This window comes from Megascapheus bottae, chromosome 17, assembly GCF_031878675.1.
Source record: "Megascapheus bottae isolate mThoBot1 chromosome 17, mThoBot2.hap1, whole genome shotgun sequence".
In the NCBI taxonomy this organism is placed as follows: Eukaryota; Metazoa; Chordata; class Mammalia; order Rodentia; family Geomyidae; genus Megascapheus; species Megascapheus bottae.
Window position 1 is genome coordinate 48,479,584 of NC_143525.1, and position 22,155 is coordinate 48,501,738.

General features: G+C 45.9%; 1 protein-coding gene across 5 annotated transcripts in view; it reads left to right on the forward strand.

Moving 5' to 3' along the window:
• The first annotated feature begins 11,056 nt into the window (after positions 1-11,056).
• Tnrc6c (trinucleotide repeat containing adaptor 6C) overlaps positions 11,057-22,155 on the forward strand; it is a 99,164-nt gene continuing 88,065 nt past the window's right edge. For 4 of the 5 annotated variants that reach the window (XM_090351288.1, XM_090351286.1, XM_090351285.1 and 1 more), the window contains exon 1: positions 11,078-11,160. The gene's annotated coding sequence lies outside the window, so the exon portion shown is untranslated. Of the gene's footprint in view, positions 11,161-22,155 lie in introns of all 5 variants that reach the window. The other variant, XM_090351289.1, reaches the window with a different exon arrangement.

The window sequence follows — 22,155 nt, forward strand, 5'->3', positions numbered from 1 at the left end:
TTCACTGTCCCAGTAATTAGAGAGAAGAGGCCCCTTAGGTAACTGCTGAGAAAGGTTCCTTAATCTGACCCCATTTCACACAGACCAATTTTCAATAAAATGAAACACTTCAGCTGGGTCCCTCAGGATGTCTCCTCAGAGTTCACATTGCCTCAATTTTCCTGGGGCTTAGACAGTGGGAAATTCTCCCATGTGATGTTTGCATCAACCAGTCTTCCTCTGCCTGCTCAGTATTTACCCGGGGCTGATCCAGCCTCCCGTCATTTGGCTGTATTAGTCAAGGGCAGTGGTTTTTGTTTTTTTATTTCTTCTCTTGCTTGGTGATCTCTTGATTATTTCTGACAATCCGCGTGAACCAGCTTCCCTTTCCTACTGTAATTGGAAACCCAAAATGTTTTTTGATGGTTTATTTATTATTGACTTACGTATTCATTAGATGGTGCTTCCATTGCAAATATGCTTTTATCTTCACCCCTAAAATCCACTTCCTGTATTGCAGCGTATAGACCGCTGAACCTCAAAGAGTCCAAATTCAACGTTGTATTATCTCTTCAGGTGTTCTAGCTCTAAGTCCTGCATTTGTTTTTGTTTGTTCTGTCCCCTTGCACCCCTCCTTTGATGTTTGATCTCTTGGAAGGTCAGGACTGATACCACAGCAGTACTCCTTCAGGCACAGTGCTTTTTCTAATGAATCATGGATTTTTTTTTTCCCCATGTGGGTATTTGTGAGGCGTCTCCTTCAGTGCTTGCTACTTGGTGTCAGCCTTTCTCACTTAGGCTCCTTGAATCCCTGGCTACTACTGGGACACACAGGCAGGACAGTCTTCCAGGGGAACAGGTAGATAGAATCCCCAGGGAAGAGGAACATGGCCATTCCCCTTCTTCCCACATCTGTCCCAGCATCAGATTCTAGGAAACACTTTGAATACCAATAGAAATCAAATATATTTGCAATGACCGTTACATTTGGCTCATGTATATATTGGGAGGGGGTGTTGTGGGGCTTGAACTCTGGGCCTGGGCGTTGTTCCTGAGCTCTTCAGCTCAAGGCTACTGCCCTACCCTTTGAGACATGACCCCACTTCTCATTTTCTAGTGGTTAATTGGAAATAAGTGTCTCTTGTTCTTTAGTGCCTGGGCTGGCTTTGAACAGTGATCCTCAGATCTCAGCCTTCTGAGTAGCTAGGATTACAGGCAAGAGCCAACGTGCCTGGCTTGGCTCCTATATTCTTGAAGTAAAGTCACCCAAAGCAATCTGGGTCTTGCTCAAGTCAAATTAACTTGGTGTGATAGCATGGTTTATCTTCCATTTACCAGATTATCAGTCAATATGTGTTTATTAATGAAAGGAATTCCTACTTAGTAAATGTAGTACAGTAGCAAAAATAAAAGCTATCTGGGCATGGTAACTCATACCTGTAGTCCTGGTTATTTGGGAGCCGGAGGCAGAAGAACCAGCAACATGGTGAAACCCTCATCACTTAGAATAAAAACCAACCAATCAACCACTGCAAAACACAGAGGACATGGTATTAAAAGAGGATGATGGCATCATTGGTAAGTTCTAGTCTGACATAAACTTTTCTTTTGGGGCAAGGATAACAAGTGCCCTGATCATGGAGCCCGTGCCTGGTCCACACCGGGTAGAAAGGCTAGAAGCTTGACCAACTCTCTCTCCCTGGCCTGCCTAGACACCTCAGGTGCTTCCTGAGGCTCTTCTGCATGATTTGTGTCACAGGTGAGATCCAGACTTGAATGCTTTGCCCATGGGCACTGTGGAACCTCCAATTCATCCCTTCATTCCACAAAGATGTATGTCTACTGTGTACTGGGCTCTCATCTAGACACTGGGGACAAAAACCAAGTCAAGGCTGGCATAGATAATAGCAAACACATGTAAGGAATGGCTGCAAAAGACCAGAGTGGGTCTTGTAGAGAAATGAATGGTGGAGAATGCTAGGTGGCTCACTGGCATGTACCATCTTGGTTCTACATGTGGGAGGTTGTGATGGCTAAATTGCTTAGCAACGCTATTTGGCAAAAGTATAGTATGTGGTTTGGTAAAGTATCACTGTAGCCACTGAAGTGAAGCTAAGTATTCAAAGATATGTTTTCAGTGCAAAAAAAAAACCAGTTTAAAAATCAGTGGGTTTCAAGTAAAGGAGATTACCTTGCATATTAAAAGCCTTAAAAGAAAAAGACGAGATGCCCCTCAAGAAAGAAAGAACTCATCCTCCAAGTGGCCTTTAGATTGAAAATGTCGACCTCAACTCAACCTGCCAGCCTGCCCTGGTGAACCAATTCCCTCAACTCTCCACTACTCCTAGGGTCAGTTGCAAAGGGACAGGGCTTTGGTCTCACAGAGCACCAGAAAACTTTGCTCCTCTGAGTTTCTACCACAAGCAGGTATGGGAATTGCCCTGACTGGTGCCAACAGTCTGGCTACAGGTACATTGTTTTTAAAGAACCCTGTGTGAGGCCAGGCGCTGGTGTCTCACGTCTGTAATTCTAGCTACTCAGGAGACTGATATCAGGAGACTGATTGAGGCTCAAAGCCAGCTTGGACAGAGAGTCTGTGAGACTCTCATCTTCAAGTAACCAACAAAAAGCCAGAAGTGGAGTGAAAAAGCTAGAGATAGTGCCCAGGCTCTGAGTTCAAGCTCTAGTACAAAACAAACAAACCTAAAAGCCATACACATTGTGTCTCCCCATAGCGCAGCTGCTGCTGGCAGCTCCTGTGTTAACAGTGGGAACCTTCGCAGTGCAGGCTACTGTGCTCTGTCTGACTGGGACCACAGGGTGGAGGCCTCTTTTGTCAAACCAGGCCTTCAGTCAATCCCAGGGAAACCTCTCAGATCACTAACCACAGCTCTGTGTGACAGGGCACACCAGAGGCCTGCAGTGCCCACAGGCTGGCTGGCTGCAAGGGGACAGTGGGCTGCCAGACAGAGGGAACCCATCACCACAGCCATTGGGTGAAGTATAACAAGGTCTTTTAGTAATAAGTATGGGATTCTTTAAAGAGAATACTGCTGAAAGGTCAGGCTCCAACACTTTCTCTTTCTTGCACATTGAAACACGTGTCATTACTACAGATCTGTACTGTCTTCTGGTGACAAACACAGAAGCCCATTGTCTGTACTGCCAATTGGAAACCATGTTTGACCTTGGTGTACAAAAGTCCAGTTGTGCCTGACAGCAAAGGGAAGCATCTTGAAGCTTTCCACATAGGTCTCTGGATAAAGGAGCCTAAGCTGGCTACTTGTGGGGTCTGGAGAGCCCTCCACTCATGCTCAGCTGAGCTAGTGATCAGCTGGAGTGGCAGAGGTCCTAAGACTGGCCCCTGTGGCATTGTTCCCCTGTCTGACAGGCACCCTGTCTCCCCCCTAGGGTGAGCCATTTTTGAGATCTTGAGCATCTGTCTCCTCCCTGCAGAGCTGAAGAAGGTTTTAGGGAGCTTCAAGGAAATTTACACCTGCCAAGAGCTTTGGGCTCTGCATATTTCTGACTCGTGGAGATCTACAGCCAACATGAGATTGGCCACAGAAGTGAAGGAAGGAAGGAGGAGGAAGAGAAGGGAGGGAGGGAAGGGATGAAGGGAAGGAGGGAGGGAGAGAAGACATATGAAAGTAACAAGGAAACCTATTAAAATCCTTTTAAAGAGATAGCAGGATGGGAAGAGTAGAAGTAGGGGGAGGTTGATCAGCATACATTGTACATGTGGAAATATTACAGTGAGACCTCCTTGTATAACTAATGTATGTACTAAAGAAACAACAACAAAAAGGCTGGTTCCAATGGCTCAGGACTGTACTCCTAGCTAATCACCATGCTGAATTATTGAGTATCATACTTCAAAGCCAGCCTAGGCATGGAAGTCCATGATACTCTTTTGTCTCCAATGAACCAGCAAAAAGCCATTAGTGGAGGAGTGGTTCAAGTAGTAAAACACCAGACAAGCAAAAAACACTCAGGGACAGCTTCCAGGCCCAGAGTTCAAGCCGTACCCCTCAACAAGGACTGAAACAATGGAGTACTGTTCTTCTTTCCATATTTGTATTTTCTAAATATGAGTTTATAAAATGGGCAAATTATTTTAGAGCTGGAAAGAAGAAATAGAAATAAACAAACTGTTGCTATGGTGAGAAGATGCAGTGGGGACCTCATTAGCCAGCACCCCCCCCTCCTTGTTCCAATGTCCTGTTATATCTACGATCTGGTCTGACAACTGGCCTCTGGGAGTCCTGCCCAGGCTGTGTGAAGTGAACACACAGGACTGCTGTGAGTCCAAATCCTACCAGATGCCAAACGGAGAGGTTTGGCAAACTGTGAATGTCAATCAGGTTTGGGTTTTCCTCCCCCACCCTCCTTCTTCTGGCTACACTACAGCCATGTGCACAGGCACACACACCAGAATGTACAGGGCTGGCTACTAGCAGTCAACAGGGAAGACGCCCTGCAAGCAGCAGGCTGGTGAAGACCCTCACCTGAGGAAAGATGGATTTTTCTTTTTCAGTACATGTTGAAATTCTCATTTTGTTCTCTGATGGACACTGATCATTGATGCTTTTTTCTTTTTGGTCAGTCATAGGACTTGAACTCTGGGCCTGTGCGTTGTCCCTGAGCTCTTCAGCTCAAGGCTACTACCCTACTCCTTGAGCCACAGCGCCACTTTGGTTTTCTGATGATTAACTGGATATAAGAGTCTCACAGACTTTAGTGCCTGGGCTGGCTTTGAACTGCGCTCCTCAGATCTCAGCCTGAGTAGCTAGGCAACAGTGATGCTTTGATAATCTCATCAAACTTTTCAAAATAAAGATGACTGCTTGCCAGAGGTGACTTCGGGTATAGACACAGGGCGTCTGCATCTTTGGGAGCAACGGACAGTCCCTGTCCTGGAGGATGAATGGGTGCTGAGAAGTACTCAAATTCCTGGAGACTGGTGATTAGCTCTCAATCTTTCAATGGCCTTGCCTCCTGACTTGACCCAGGTCAGTCAATTAGCCCCTGGCATCAGTCAGTTCACATCTGGGGCTGGTATAGATGTGGTAAGCCAATGAATTTATTTCTTTGGCCCCACTCCTCGAATTATTCAACCTGCTGATTTTAGCAAGAGTTACATCTGAGTGTCTGAGGTTAAGACTGTTTTCATTCTCCAAAAAGCCAAATGGAGAACGAAGCACTAGTGGGTGGTTCATGCCACTAATCTTAGCTACTCAGGAAACCAAGGTGTGAGGATCATGACTTGAAGCTAGCATAGGTGGGAAAATCCAGGAGATTCTTATCTCCAATTAATGTCCAAAAAGCTAAAAGTGCTGAGATCTTGAATTCAAATGCCAAGAGGGCACACACAAAAAAAGTTAAGGATGAAAAGAGCCGTCTTAGAATAGGGAGCTCACAGAGACAGCAAATCTAAGCATTAGTGGCAGAAGCACTTTCCTGGTTAGTCACCAGATGCATCACCAGGCCTAAGGCCATAGAGAAACACATTTCAGAAAGAACCTGAGAGGAATCCTCCCATTTACCATCCAAGCAACTCTTCAGCTTAGACTCAGATGAGTCCTCCCTGGCATACCAAATGGTCAGTTTGGAAGAAGCAGATCAAAATCGCTGCACTGTCTTTAAAATCTACTTGCCCAGTATTTCAGGGCCCAGAGAGAGAGGAAGCTGTATGAAATACTTGAGACCACTGAATTCCTCCTCATCATTTATTACCAGTTTTCCCAACTTTTACCCTTAAACATTCTTTCTTTTTTTACCAGTCCTGGCTTGAACTCAGGGCCTGAGCACTGTCCTTGACTTTCTCAAGGCTAGCACTCTACCACTTGAGCCACAGTACCACTTCTGGCTTTTTTCTATGCATGTGGTACCAAGGAATCGAACCCAGGTCTTCATATATGTTATGCAAGTAGTCTACCACTAGGCCACAGTCCCAGTACCCTAAGATACAACAAAACACACCAAAGGCCTCCAGCTGCACCCATTGCTTCTCCTGGGGCCTCTAAGGACCATCCTCACTCTCATGCATCATTCTTACCATCCATGTCTGCCCTCCCCAAGGCCCCCAGAGCCCAAGCTCACACTATATCTCAAATGGATCTCCTCTGACTTCCATACTCACACTAGGTACTTCCATTTGTTCCTTCTTTCCCTTCTTTCTTTCTTTCTTGCTTTCTTTCTTTGTGTGTATGTGTGTGTGTGTGTGTGTGTGTGTGTGTGTGTGTGTGTGTTTGTGTGTGTGTGTCAATACTAGGGACTCACCACCCTGGGTGCTGCTTGGCTCAGACTGGCTCTCTCTCACAGGAGCCACCCTTCCACTTCCAGTACTTTGCTGGTTAACTGAAAATAAAGAGTCATATATAGATTTTCTTGCCTGGGCTAATTTCAAATCATGAATGTTTCCAAGGAGATCTCACAACCAAGTCTAGCGATGTGTAGAGCCCTCTCAGGGCCCTACATAAAGGTTCTAAGGACAGAAAGTTCAAGCTCCTCTATATGGATGCCATGCTCCTTGTAATCTGGCTCCTGCTCACTTTTCCTTTTCTCTGAGATCTCCCTGAGCTGTTGCAGCCCCCAAAAGTGCTGTGGTACATGTACCCCTCTGTTTCCTTCACACAGGCAATCCAGTTTTCCTTCAATGTCCTTCCCTCAGTTTCTGAGCATTACTGCTTCTCTGGCTTCCATCAAGACTCAGGTCACAAGCCCTCTGGTAAAAGCATCCTGAATCTTTCATATTGACCTAGGTTTCTGCTGCCTCCATCAATAGTTCATCTGCAAGGTAACTGTGTCTCAGCCATAGCTTGCACTTCAAACCACCAGCATCTGGCCTACTTCCTGGCACATAAGACAGAGTCCATAAATGTTTGGTGTCTACAATTCAGTGAGGAGAAGAAAAAGCTCTGAAGTTCAGAAACCTGCCCAAGGTCGTGGGGCTGAGATTCCCCTTACTCTTGTCTGTCAGGTTCTCTCCTCTTATCTCCAGTCTCTATTACTAGAGATGGCTGTTTGTTCCTCCCTTCCTTTTCTGGTTAAGTATCAGATTCCCAGGCCTAAAGCAATTCTTTCTTGCTTCCAGGACCTAAAGCAATCCTTTCTTTGAGTCCTAAAGCTTTTCCCTTTAAGAGCCTACCATTAAGATGCAAATAATACTTGTAGAATCTGTGGAGAGGAAGAATGGGGTAAGAAGTAGGCCGGGGAAACAAGATCTACCTATGTAGGTGAAAGCAGCTGGGCCCAGCGGGGAGGAGAACAGTACACATAAATACAGTGCCACAAAAAGGCACCCTTTGGTTTGGTTCTCAAATTTTATGGCGCAAAAAGCCATATGGAAGGCCTGTAAGACACAGGTACCTGGTTCAGATGGTCCGGCAATGGGGTTCTCAGAAGCTGTATTTCTAACCTGCTGCTAGATGCTGTTGTTGCTGGCCCAGGCAACACATCTGAAAACTGCTGAGCTGGCAACTTTTTTGTTTTGTTTTTGCTTTTTGTGCAGCACTATCCACGGAGCTAGGCTATCTCCTTGTCCTTCTGTATAAACTCTTTCGTAGGACCTGGGGTGATGGATATTGTTAATTTCAAAATGAGGTTTCTGTGGATAACTCTCACTCATGGTTTTTGAACTAAAACAAAATTCATCTTGCATGCCTTTCACCCAGGACTGCCTACTGGATTCTCACAGAAATATACCTGTTCCCACGTGTATATGAAGGTTCTAAAAATATTTCGAATGGGCCAAGGAAGGGGTGCCATGGTCCAAAAAGAAATGTACTGTGGAGCTGGGCAGTGGTGGTTCATGCCTGTAATCCTAGCTACTTAGGAGGCTGAGATTTGAAGGTGGAGGTTCAAAGAAAGCCCGGGTATTAAAGTCTATGGGAATCTTACCTCCAATTAACCACTAGAAAACAGAAAGTGGAGCTGGGGCTCAAAGTGGTAGAGTGCTAGCTTTGAGCACAAAAGCTCAGGGACAGTGCCCAGGCCCTGAGTTCAAGTGTCATGAATGATAAAAAAAAAATAAAAGTAGTACTCTCTGACTTATGTAACAGTAATCCCTTTGTAAAACAATGAATTATATATATATATATGTATAATATGTATGCATGTATATTTGAAGATCACCATCCAGACCTGCCTGTCTTTTCTTTGCTACACAATGTTTCTGCTACTTTAGTCACTGCACAGATCAAAGAACTTCCACCAATAACTGCACATATCACTGAGATAGTCTTGGACCCATTTTCTTGCTATACTGTAGTACTTAGAATAAGCCTAATATCCTATTTGTGATCAGATGTAGTATAATATAGTCTCTTGAAGTTGACACTTTTAATGTAGTATATTTTTTAAACAAATCATTTCACACATTCAGCCACTTGAAACTAGAATTGTTTTTCTTACACGAGGTTGTACTGTAATCAAGTTTTATTTGTCCTTAATAAGGTGGCTTTTTAATATAAGGGCTGGTGACATTTAACATTTTACTTCTATGTAATTTTGTTGGGTTTTCACCATTATAAATAACAAAGCAGGGCCTGGAGTTTGGCCTAGTGGTAGAGTGCTTGCCTCACATGCACAAAACCCAGGTTTGATTCTTCTGTACCATATACATGATAAAAAGCCAGAAATAGTGCTGTGGCTCAAGTGGTAGAGCTTTAGCCTTGAGAAAGCCCAAGGACAGTGTCCAGGCTCTGAGTTCAAGCCCCAGGACTGACAAAAACAGCTATGAGTCTAAATTTGGATTCAGAATCTGCAGTTTACCTCTTCTCCAGGTGTTTAGAGCCTAATATAGGAAGAGTCACCTCCTTTACTGAGGGGGGGGGGAATAAAGGAATGGGATAGAGAATTTTAAGGACAAATAGGAAATGTTATTTGGAATCTGTTTTTTTTTTGTTTTTTTTTTTTTTTTTTGCCAGTCCTGGCGCTTGTACTCAGGGCCTGAGCACTGTCCTTGGGCTTTCTCAAGGCTAGAGCTCTACCACTTGAGCCTCTTTTATATATGTGGTACCGAGGAATTGAACCTGGGTTTTCGTGCATGCCAGGCAAGCACTCTACCACTAAGCCAAACTCCCGGCACCAGATTCTGTATTTTAAAAAGTTGCAGTTTTGATTATAACAGATAGTTGTAATTGGTCCATCAAGATACCTGGATGATGCAATGATCTACTTAGTGGGTGTAGGAGATGTTATTTCGTGCACCCTCCAGGATCATGTAATAATACTTTTTTTTTTCCTTTCTGGCGATCTTGAACTCTGGGCCTGGACCGCCCTATCCCTGGAGCCACACTCCCACTTGCAGTTTTCTTATCTAATTGTAGATAAGAGGGACTTTAGTGACAGCGCTGGCCTTGAACCAGGGACTACTGTCTTTGAGAAATAATAACAAAAGAAAAGATGCAGGTTCTTTGCCGTCAAGAATTCAATAAAATGCTAAACAAGCAGAAGTGAATGTAAGCTACGCCTGCTTTCTGCCTTCAGACCCTTCTGAGGGGTGGGGGATGTGGGTTTTAAGGAGGGAAAAAAACACAGCACAGCAGATGTTCAACGACGACTTTCTAGGCGACTTGTGAATCTGGTTACAAAGAGCTTAAAATATGGCAGAAAGAAGTGTAAGGAGCTCGTGGAAACGATAGCCGGGGATGTGCTGTGTCTCTTATCCACGAACAATTCGAAGCTGGCTACTTGCGGTAGCAAGACTGCATGGGCGAAGAACCAGCGCGTCGTTATCTCGTCCTCACGATGGGAACCGGCTGCGCCTGCTTCCACCTTTGAGAAAAATGAAAAAAACAAGACCACAGCAACAAATCCTTGGTTCCCAGAGCTTGTCGAGGCTTCGACCGAAAGTCAACGAGGGCCTCGGGGCAGCCCACGGCGCCGGACCTGGCCGCGCTGGGGCCCGGCCGGCGCGTGCGCGGTGCGGGCGGGCGGTCCGCAGCCGGGGCGGCCGGGCTCGCAGCGGGGGGCTGGCTCCCGGGCAGAGGGACTCGCAGCCCCGGGCCAGCGCGAGTACGAATGTGTGCGCGCTGTGTGTGTGTGTGGGGGGGGGGGTGCAGGGCGTGTGCTCGGCACGGGCCGGACGCGCGCCGCAGCGGACGCCAGGCGCTGGACACCGCCGCGTAAGAAGGCCAGAGTCGCCGGGCCAAAATACCGCGCAAAGCCTGCATGCTGCGGAGAGCCGACCGGGAGAACCCGGAGGACCAGCAGACCAGGGTGGGCGTTCCCCTGACCGGGGCGCTGACTCCAAGCCACAGTACCCAGAGGCAGGGGGCCACGCGGCGAGGCCCTACCCGTAGCCCCGAGAGGAGCCCCAACTCCCCAAGACCGGAGCGCGTCCAAACCCTACCGAGCGCGCGCAGCCAGACAGAGCGCGGCTAGCGAAGCTCCTGCGCGGGCGGGTATTAAGGAGGAGGAGAAGGCGTGGCCTGCCTGGGATGAACCAATGGGAAGGGGAAGGGCGTGCGAGGGCGGAGCTCGGCGGCGGGTGCCCATTGGCCAGCTCGTTCTCCCGTATGCAGATACAGCAGGAGTCACGTGTCCGGGGCCGGGACGACTTCCTGTTGGCGGCCGACGCGGGGCGGGGCACGGGGGCGCGAGCGCCCCTTCTGGCTGGAGCGGGGGGAGGGGGGTTCTTGTCAGTTAGAGCAACAAGATGGCCGCGGTGGCAGCTCTGCACCTCAGCGCGACGGCCCCGGGAGCCGCAGCCGCCGCCGCCGGCCGCGCCGCCGCGCAGCCCTGAGCGCCACCGGGCCGACCCCGCTGCTCCGCGCCGAGCCGTCCCTGACCCCTGCCGCCCCCGCCGCGGGACCGCCCGAGCCGCAGCCCGAGGCAGCGGAGCGGCCCCGCGCCCTGTCCGCTGCAGCCGCCGCGGCGGACTCGGGCCGCCCCGGAGCCTCGTCCAGCCGGGCGCCCGGAGGAGGACGCGTCGCGGCGTCGCCGGCGCTGGACCTGGACCTGCCGGAACCCTCCGCCGCCGCCCACCCGCTCGCGCTGCCGCCGCCGCCGCCGCCGCCGCCGCCCGCGCGGGGACCCGAGCCCGCTGCGCCGGCGCTGAGCGGGCCCCCGCCGCCCGAGCGCCCCCGAGGCCCCCGGGTGGCCGCTGGCTCCTTCGCCGCCTCCAGGCCCGCGCCGCCGGAGCCCCGCGGAGCCGCCGCCGGGGACGGAGCCCAGGTGAGCGCGCGGTCGCCGCGGCGTCCCGAGGTTCGCGGGGCCCTTTGTTCGTCGGAGCCGAGCCGGAGCGCCGTGGCCCCGAGCGACCCGCGTGCAGCGCCGGTCCCGTCCGGCGGGCTCGGGGGAGCGGCTCCTTGGAGGAGCGTCGGGGCCGAGGCCGGAGGGCGCGCCGTCGGCCGAGCGAGCCTCCGGGGCAGGCGGCACGGGGGTGGTGGGACGGCTTGCGCACGCAGCGGCCCCCTTCTCTCCCTTCTTAAAAAACCAGTGCGATGGGTGCAATTCTCAGTCGGGTCCTCCCTTAATGGTCACCCTCGGATTGTCCATGTCCGACGGTTGGCATGCAGGAACCGGCCGTGTTTGGGTTCCAAACCCCCCGTGGCGTTGCTTCGGGTGCACGGGTTGAGCCCGACCCGCGGGCGACGTGCGGTTCTGAGGTGCGGTTGGATTTGGAGCAGCGTTGCGGACTGCGGAGTAACGCGCGGGAGGAGCCGCACGCCTGCCCGGCTCGCGCGTAACGAAGCCCCAGCGCCCGCCCAGTCGCCGCCTCTGCTTTACGGGATGCCCGTGGATGCGGTGTAGTGAATAGACTGGTAGCTCCTGAAGCGTGCGGGTGTGAACCCGAAGGTTCCCGGCGCCTTAACCTGTCCGAGAGGCAGTTGGCGCGCGGGCCGCCGGGGGCTCCGGGAATCTTAGCGGAGACGCGGCGGCGGGGGGCGGGGGGGGGCCGAGCTTGGCTGCTGGGCTGGGCGGGAGCCTGGGGGAGGAGCCGCTGGGTCCTGGCTGCACCTATTGCGTTCATCGGCAGCTGACAGTTCTGGTCCTGTACGTCGGTAGTCAGGCTCCTACCTTTTGCCTCTGCCAGATGAAATCTCCATTTGAGCAGTCTGCTCGGTGATTTCTGGGCGCGCGGTGCAGATTCTGAACTCAAAATGGTGCCCCGTGGAGGTTCAACTTGAGCTGCTTGAAGGAGCGGCAAGTGAGAGCCTCCTGGCTGGATTATAGATCCATTGTGCTGTCTGAGGTTCCCGGTTTCCCCCCAACGGTTGTTTAGTATGCACCTTGATGCACTTGGAGCCAGTGTACAGTAGGTAGTCAGTTCATCATGGCTGTCATGTGTAAGGCTCGGCGTGTCATCTGACCCCGAATCCGCCTATGTTTTACGAATCAGGCAGCTGTGAATAAATTGAGACACTGAGAAAGTGGCTAGATGGGTTTCTGAGGACACAGCTGAGCGTTTGAGCTGTGTAAGGGCGCTGACCATGAGACTTCCGACACCTGGAAATCTGAGGAGAGGATGAGTGAAGAAACCGACTCCCAGACCAACTTGGGGAGAGGGCAACGGGAGAAAATGTACATTATGTTAGAACGCTTAGCAGGGTAGCATTAGGGATGCGTATGTTAGTGGAAAGATGCAAAATGAGGCTTTAAAAACGACTGGTTTTGTTGTATTATTGGAATCGATCATTTTTATGTTTAAAGAACAAAGTTGTAGTTGGGGCAGTTGTAACTTTGTTTACCTGTACTGGAAAAGTAGTGTGTGATGGGTTTTTTTCCCTACAGAAAGGGTTCAATATTTTTATTCTCTTAAGGATAGAGATTCTTTGAATCTAGTTTTCTTTGACATTGGCATCAAGAGAAATTGGTAGCTCAGAAAACAATAGTAAATTATATACATTGTACACATACTTAATTTCATTGTAAGGGACTGATTTTAAAAGCTTGCTTTCAACTTGATTTTCTTATACAAAGCATTCTGTTATTCCGGTTTAACTACTAAAGGTATGAAGGTCAAGTTTGACATTTTGACAGTATTTTGATTTCGCCATTTATTTATTTGGGGAGTAGTTTGGGAAACAAGTGTTGCTTTAATAGATTTTCCTCCTTACAATCCCACCCCCAGCACTTAGATTATTTTATAATAGGTTTGTGCTTATACTTATTGACTTGGGAATTATTGAATAAGTAGTTATCATCACAGTACTGATTGTGGGGAGAATGTGAATTGTCTCATTTGACACTCAGTGATTAAAAAATAAAGTGTGTGGGGAATATATGAAACTTTAAATGACAATGTTTCTCACCCTTTTGTTAAACAGCAAGCTTTACTGAGATAAACATGTGCTTTCCCAAACTGTCTTTTGGCTTATATCCAGACTTAAGCAGAGGGGGAGTTTGGGGCAGGAGCAGGGCAGTTTTTTTTTCTTTCTTTCTTTCTTTCTTTTTTGGTCAGTCATGGGGCTTGAACTCTGGGCCTGAGAGCTGTCCCTGAGCTCAAGGTAGCTCAAGGCAGCTCAAGGCCACCACCCTACCCCTTGAGCCACAGCCCCAATTCTGGTTTTCTAGTGGTTAATTGGAGGTGAAAGTCTCAGGGTTGTGGGCCAGGAGTTTGGCCTAGCATGCACGAAGACCCAAGTTTGATTCCTCGGTACCACATACATAGAAAAAAGCTGAAAGTGGTGCTGAAGCTCAAGTGGTAGAGCTCTAACCTTGAGAAAGCCCAAGGACAGTGCGCTGGCCCTGAGCTCAAGCCCAGGAAGGCAAAACAAACAAACAAACAAAAAAACCCCAAAGTCTCAGGGCCTTTAGTGTCTTGTCTGGCTTTGAACTTCGATCCTCAGATCTCAGCCTTCTGAGTAGCTAGGATTACAGGCATGAGCCACTGTGCCCAGCAGCCTTTTTCTTTTGTGAAGAGAACTTTCAGTAGTCAGAAGATAACATTGTTTGCAGAACTAGATGAGAATGGGGTGTTTATATCACCTTCCTAGCTGCAGGTGAGAGGAAGGGCATCAGCAATGTAAATACTTGGAAGCGAAGGACTAGAACAGGGATGGAGACAAGGAGTAGGTAGGAGTTGGGGAGAAAAGCATTGAGATTATTAGTAGATGTTACTTAATATTTGTCTGTTATTTGATTTGAGTTCATAGAATGTCTTTAGCATCATATTAGAAGTTCCCTAACAACATCGTAAAGTTGAAGAGCCATTGTAGTCTGCTTCCATGGGTCATTGCCACCTTACCCAGTAGGAATTTGACCCATTAGGTTGTATGTGTTACATGACTGTTAACTATTCTGTAAGGTAATATTTGAGAAGATTTTATAAGACAATAGATTGGCTGTGAAGTCTGAGGTGGTTCCTCATACCAGGTAGTATATAAGACAGTGATGATTTAGGAGAGAACAAGCAAAGACTGCTTAACCAAAACAACTGCAGGGGTGAGAAGCAGGGAGGAGGATGCAGGGAACAGATTTATAGTTGCCCTTGGAACCAAGAGAATGATCGTTGGAGGGAGCAAGAGGCAGAGCCCCAGTAGACACTGTATGTAAGGCTGTCAATATACCAGGAAGAGCCAGGTGACTATTTTTGTCTGTTTTGTTTTGTTTTGATTGAAACTGCTGTAGCTTCCATCTGGAGACTTAGAGACAGTCCAATGTGCTTTTACCTTTCAAGCTTTATTTCAGTCAATTTTCCCATGTGTTAGGTGACGATAGGTGCTGTTGTCTCACTTGTATAACTAGCTTCACAGTGAAGGGGACTGGATTTTAGTTGCTGAGTAAACATAGCACATTAGTCATTTTGTTTGAAAATGTCATGGACTGGAGGTTAGGAGAAAAAATGTGAATGAGAATTGGGGGCAAATTTGACAGACTTTCTTACTTTAAACAAGTCTAATTGTAACTAAATATAAATTAGCTTTCATGTAATTGTGCAGTTATGAAAAGTAACTTACAAGATACACAGTACATTTTCTTTAAATTTTAGTGCAATAATGGCCGGGAGTTTGGCCTAGTGGTAGAGTACTTGCCTAACATGTGCGAAGACCGGGGTTCGATTCCTTGGTACCGCATATGTAGAAGAAAGCCGAAAGTGGTGCTGAGGCTCAAGTGGTAGACTTCTAGCCTTGAGAAAATCCAAGGACAGTGAGCAGGCCCAGGACTGGCAAAAAAAAAAAAAAAAAATTAGTGCAATAAATGAATTCTACTTAGAAATATTAAGCTCAAGCCTGGTGTGGTGGCTCACATCTGTAATCCTAGCTACGCAGGAGGCTGAGATCTGAGGATCACAGTTCAAAGCCAGCCTGAGCACTAAAGTCTATGAGATTTTGTCTCCAATTAACCATGAGAAAACCGGAAGTAGGGCTATGGCTGAAGGGGGAGTGTGGTAGCCTTGAGCTGAAGAGCTCAGGGACAGTGCCCAGGCCCAGAGTTCAAGTCCCATGAACTACAAAAAAAAAAAAAGTTAAGCTCATGTACAACTTTTCAGTAATACAATTTCTTGCCGCAACTGTATGATCTTACATAGAGTGTATGTGTGATATTGAAACCAAGAGATAATCCTTGTCCAAAGATGTTTGAATACTCCCAAAATATACAGGTTTTGGGGCTACAAATGTGACTTAGTGATAGTGTTTTCCTAGCATGCATGAGGCACTGGGTTCAATTCCTTAGTACCTCATTAAAAAATAAAAAAATAAAAACCAGAAGTGGTGCTATAGGTCAAGTGGTAGAGCTCTAACCTTAAGCAAAAGAAGCTTGGGGATAGCTCCCAGGCCCGGAGTTAAGCCCCAAGACCAAGGTTTTTTTCCTGTAATACCATGCATTGAACTGTTAACTAATTCATCAAAAAGTAGAGTATGTGTATGTGTGTATGTGTGTGTGTGTATACATATACATTTAATTCACCAACTGTGTTATAATAAGGTTTTGCATGTTAAAATATGACTAAAGTCCATATCTTTTTTTTTCATTTGTAGAGTTATACTAAAAATGAATTATTTTCTTGGCCTCAGAATGAAGAAGCTGTGCGAGATGGAGAGCTGTTTGTTAAGAATGCATTCCTCTGGTGTAGCCCTCAAACCTACAGAGCTGTGTGCAGAGCTAGACATTCTGGGCACCCAGCCATGAGACATCTCCCTACAGCTCTCCTGAGCCCTTCCTCCTCAGCTGCAAACCACAGAAGGAGGAGCAGCCTTGGGGAAGCAGCTTTCATTGCTGTTTTGAACTCTTAATATTCTCAGTGGCTCTTTAAGTTCCAGCTGTGATGTGGGACTTTATTTTTCTGAAATATATAATCTTTTTTTTTTTTTTTTAATTTTATTCTGACATAGAGTAATCAACCTCAAGTTTTATTTATTTATTTTTTTTTGCCAGTCCTGGGCTTGAGCTCAGGGCCTGAGCACTGTCCTTGGACTTTCTCAAGGCTAGAGCTCTACCACGTGAGCCTCAGCTCCACTTCCGGCTTTTTTCTATGTATGTGGTACCGAGGAATCGAACCCGGGTCTTCATGCATGCTAGGCAAGCACTTTAACCACTAGGCCAAACTCCCGGCCCCTGAAATATATAATCTTGATTAAGGATGAGCAGGAATATGGCTTCTGAAATAAGAGCCATTTGGTGGCCTAGTGGATTTGAATCTTAAGAACATAAAGAGTTTTGAGTTGTCTCATCTACCACCTATCTATCTCCCTCTGTGTATTTGTTGCAACACATCTTACCTATTATAGTCATCCTACCCACACGTAGCCACATGGTTCAAGGAGTCACCTACAGACTGGCTCTTATACAGCCACTTATCAACCTTTCTGACACAACATTTAATATTTCCACAAACATATGAAATTGAGGTACAGCAAGCACAAGTATGTTAGTTCACTGTCATTAATAACCTTATGACATGGCTGGGAATGTGGCTTAGCAGTAGAGTGCTTGCCTAGCATGAATCCCTGGGTTCAATTCCTTAGTACCATATAACCAGAAAAAGCCAGAAGTGGGTACTGTGCTAGCCTTGAACAAGAGAAGCTTAGGAACAATGCTCATGCCCTGAGTTCAAGCCCCAGGACTGGCAATAAATAATAACCTTGTGAGATTTTTTTGTGACGAGCATATCTTTGTATATTTATAGATGATCCTCTGTGATTCTCCAAGACACAAATACCTTTCTAGACTTTCTCCATCTTCCTTCTGTAGATCTTTTATAAAAGAATACTCTTACGATTTTGTAAAAATCCTTCCTCTGAAGACTTGAATTGTAGGCTGCAATGCTACATCATCAACTGAGACTATTTTCAACACTCAGAAAATTCCTGTCTGGGGGCCAGGAGTTTGGCCTAGTGGTAGAGTGCTTGCCTAGCATGCACGAAGCCCGGGTTCGATTCCTCAGTACCACATACGTAGAAAAAGGAGGAAGTAGTGTTGTGGTTCATATAGTAGCTTTGAGAAAGCCCAAGGACAGTGCTCAGGCCCTGAGTTCAAGCCGCACGACTAGTGAAGAAGAAGGAGAAGGAGAAGGAGAAGAGTAGGAAGAGGAGGAGTCATCCTCCTCCTTATCCTGTCTGTGACTCCGTCTTTTACCAACTGACAGTCTTTTAACATGACTGGCTAATGACAAATGCAGATTCATAACAAAGAACTTTTTTGTGTGTATACCAGTACTGAGGCTTGAATTCAGGGCATAGGTGTTGTCCCTTAGGTTTTTTGCTCGAGGTTGGCACTCTACCACTTACGCCACAGATCCACTTCTTTTTGGTGGTTTATTCCAGATAAGTCTTGTGGACTTTACTGCTGTACCTGCTTTGAGCTAGGACACTCATCAGATCAGCCTCCTGAGTAACTAGGATTACAGATGTGAACTGGTCAGCTTGCTAAGTACTTTTTGGGAATGTGTGCATTCACTCATTTTATATGTAGCATCCAGCTTATTAAGACTAAGGTCTCTCACAACTGAAATCATTTGCTTTCCTTGAGCTTGGTAAAGGTATTATTTTTTATTTCAAAATATGATTTGTTTTTAGTTAGTCTTTAATAAGCAGGAAAAGCTGGAATTGAAATAGCAACCAAGAATTGAACTAAAATCTGAAATTGGGAAATAGTGGTATAGGCACAGTGGATGGATTCTTGCTGGGAAATGAGATTGACAACAGTTCAGAAGTTTTTTGTGAAGGGCACAAAATCATCCATTGGCTCAAATTGAGTTTGTTCACATTACATATGAAATATGGAATACTGAGAGCATACAGAGTAAGCTTAGGGCCTCCCTCCCACCCGCCCTCCCCCCTCCCCCACCTCTCTCTCGTTGGTCGTGAGGCTTGAACTCTGGGCCTAGACCCTGTCCCTGAGCTTTTCAGCTCAATGCAACCACCCTACCCTTGAGCCATAGCACCACTTCATATTTTCTAGTGGTTAGTTGGAAATAAGAGTCTCAAGTTCTTTAGTGCCTCAGATGGCTTTGAACTGCTATCCTCAGATTTTAGCCTCCTGAGTAGCTAGGAATATAGGTGTGAGCCACCACACCCAGCAGCAGTTCTAGTCTTTAGGAAGCTGTGGGCTCCTGTTGGAGCACTGTGAAGAAGGCAATGGCTATATCTTGAGGATAGACACTAAGAAATTGTGTGGCCAGATTTAGAGAAGTTACTGTTCTCTCAGGCAGCTAATATTTGGGTGGCCACTATGGGACCCTGTGCCAAGAATGTATTGTTTTATCCTTTACTGTTTCCTTTGTCTATCAATCCATTTTACAGATGAACCTGTGGAGGCACAGTGAAGGAATTAACTTTCCTAAGATCCTACAAATTATAGGAGATGATGGGATAATTTAAACTCAGTATTCCTTGAAGTCCTCAGAAATGAAAGTAGCTTGGCTTATTTCATTCACCCTTAATTAATTTTAATACCCCCCTTATTAATTCAGCTCAGATGTTTGCATTAATTGGATGCTTTCTTAGGACTCTGTGCATCACCTCTTCTTAAGAGCATTTTGTAAGGTAGGTACTGACACTCTGTTCAATTTATAAATGGGGAAGCTAAAATTGATGGAAGTCAGAACCTTAGCAAGTTTGTCTAGGCTCTCTGTTGCCAATGCCAGAGGTTCTTCATGCCATGTGTCACATTTTAAAGCCTGAGCTTAGCATCACTGTTTTCTTTTCACTCTCCAAAGACTTGTCTTTCCGTGTGCAGTGGCTACAGTGAAGGAGATGGACTTTGCTTATCCCTTCCAGAGTTGTTAGAGATAGCATCAAACAAATACTTATTTATTTATCTATTTATTTAGGTTGGTTGTGGAGCCCAGAAACAGGGCATTGCCACTAAGACCAGAAAACTGGAAGTGACACTGGGGCTCAAAGTGATAGTGCCCAGGCCCAGAGTTCAAGCCCTGCAACCGGCCAAAACAAGTAAGAGTCTTACAGACTTACCTGAGCCCTCCCTAGGGTCGCATCGAACTGTGATCTTCAGATCTCCTGCACAGCTGTGAGCCACTGTGCCCAGTTATATATATTTTTTAAGAGCACTAGCAATAAATGTTTGAAGGAAGCCATGTGCACATTTAATAATTTAGAAAAAAAATCAAAGGTAGTAATCACCCACCATAACTGCCCCACTTTGAGGATAGATACACACACACACACACACACACACACACACATTTCTATCATAAAAGAAACATGTTTATCCTGAAAAGCTTAGTATCTCTCCATCTTACATGACCACATGGCCACTAAGCATGGCTTCACTTTATACCCAATCTTATAGATCAATAGAATGGGAAATGTGGAGAGTGCCAGTGAGAATAGGGGACCCAAAAGGATAAATGGGCCTTGGGAACGTTTTCGAAAGTGCCTAACACAATGGCTAGGACATAGTGGCACTCTATACTTTTGGACTGATGATCACTTGAGGCCTTGCCATGAATGAAGGTTTTGTGTTGACACCAAGGCATAGCCGGGGCCACATTGGGTAGACTTGGACTTACTTTTTTTTTTTTTTTTGCCTGGTTAGTACCTGACCAAAGTGGTAGATGGGAAATAATTCTTAAACAGAGATATAACATTGACATTGTGGCTGTTTTGGCTGTCTATGCGAGGCAGTGCAGGCTTCAACAAACACATCTAATGGTAGGATAGAACTGAAAAGGTGCTAGGAAGGCTCTATAGGTTAAAATAATACACAGGGCTTGGTGTAGAGGGTTAAGTCAGCTATAACTTACTGCATGCTAGGGAGGCTTTAAGTTCTGGAGATTCCAGTGTTAAAATATTTTGTTAAATATACACAGTGCCTCCTTTCTAGATAACGATCAGGGGCAAGATGACACAAAGATAGCAGCTTCAGGACAGTGTATTTTATGAGATGGTGTTCTAGAGTAGAGACTGGAATCATACCATAAACCCAGGCTTGTATTGAGCCATGTAATAATAAGGTTCTACTGTTAATTATGGTGAATATACAATGAAATCAAACTTTTCATAGAAAACTCTTAACTCAGACTTTATATACTAAGCCCAGATACACAGTAAACATTGTAGCTTTGGAATATTGACAGAAAACAAAAGTCTTTCAAGTTACAAGAAAACAAGATCAGATTATCACATAAATAGCATAGTAGCATTCATAGCAATTGTGTTGAAGTTTTCTAGAACTTTTTAAAGGTCAGATAAATCTAATAGCTTCCAAAAACTTAAGGAATAGTAGATTCTTTTTTAGTAAAGAAAAATGTAAAGCAATAAAAGATTTCTACTCCTTTTTTTAAAAAAACATACTAGTGAAGGAGTGGGGAAGCAAATTTTTTTTTTGGCAGGGGGAAGGTGTGGGGGGGGTCATGGGGCTTCAACTTTGGGTCTGGGTTACCCCCCTACCTTTGAGCCATAGTCCCACTTCCTATTTTCTAGTGATTAATTAGAGATAAGAGTCTCACAGCTTTGTATTGCCTGAGCTGACTTTGTACCTCAATCCTCAGATCTCAGCCTCCTGAGTAGTTAGGATTATAGGCATGAGCCACCACTCCCAGCCAGATCCAAGTAATTCTTATTTCACCTATCAGGTGAGGAGACTCTTAGTCTCTGATGTACTTTTGCACATATTATGAGTTTTGTATTGAGTTTTTGTAGTTGAATTTCATTGTTTATCATTTATATTCCTCTCTATCTTCAAGCCCCAGCACAGTCCCTATCAGATTATTGCAGTGGAAGTGCTACTGTGATCATTTATTTAACAGGGATAACATATTAATCTTCATAATCCCTATACCATCTTTAGTATTTTGTAGGTATTAAGAGAAAGGTTTTTCAGTTTTGAGTCTTTTTTTTTTTAAGAAATGTTGCTTTCATGGATGATAATGGGGGAAGGGAGGTTGATAACTGAACATTTTTTCCTTGGGTTTTAGTCTTTCAGGGTAATGACCAGCCAGTGCAGCTATCTTGTGAGGATGTGAGTCAGATGGGAGCGCCCACTCTTCGTGGTTGTCTGGAGATCCTCATGCTACTTTTCCGATAGGTAGCTTAAGGAATGGGTAGCTCCTTTTCCCTGAGGCTCCTGGCACTGCCAGTAAGTGTCCCCAGACAGAATGGGAAGAAATAATAACATGACATTCCTTACACACATTGAAGTTTTAGGTTTGGTATATACATTTCAAAAGAGTTCTTGGGTTGTTTTTTTCTCTCTCACAGATTTGATGACTGTCTTTAGCTACAGCTCATTGGAAAAATGGGTTATTATAAGGACCAAAACTGAATTTGTCTGTTTTCCCTTTAGGGAGGACTCTGGAAGTATGGATTTTTTTTTGAAGGGTATTGTCAAAATTCTTTGTCTTAAACTCATTTTGACTCATAATTTAAGTACTCTTTTAGCAATCATTCTACAGCTACCTGAGTAAGCTAGCATCACAGGCATGAACAACCAGCATTGGGCTCACCTCTCTCTCTCTCTCTCTCTCTCTCTCTCTCTCTCTCTCTCTCTCTCTCTCTCTCTCTCTCTCTCTCTCTCTCTCTCTCTCTCAACTTATCTGTAGTGCTGTACTTCAGAGATGTGTCAGTAGAATGAGTTCTGCTCCTTTTCATTCTGTGTTAGATGTTGCTAAGCTTTTTAGCTCTGAAAGTGTCATTCTGCAGTTGGTGAAGATTCAAGGCAGCTTTAATTTTCTACAATAGATTAAGAAACTAAGGCACCTTGAAGTGTTGAGACCTATTTGTCTTCAATACTCTCCTGTACTGCTCTGTTATGTCACTTCAT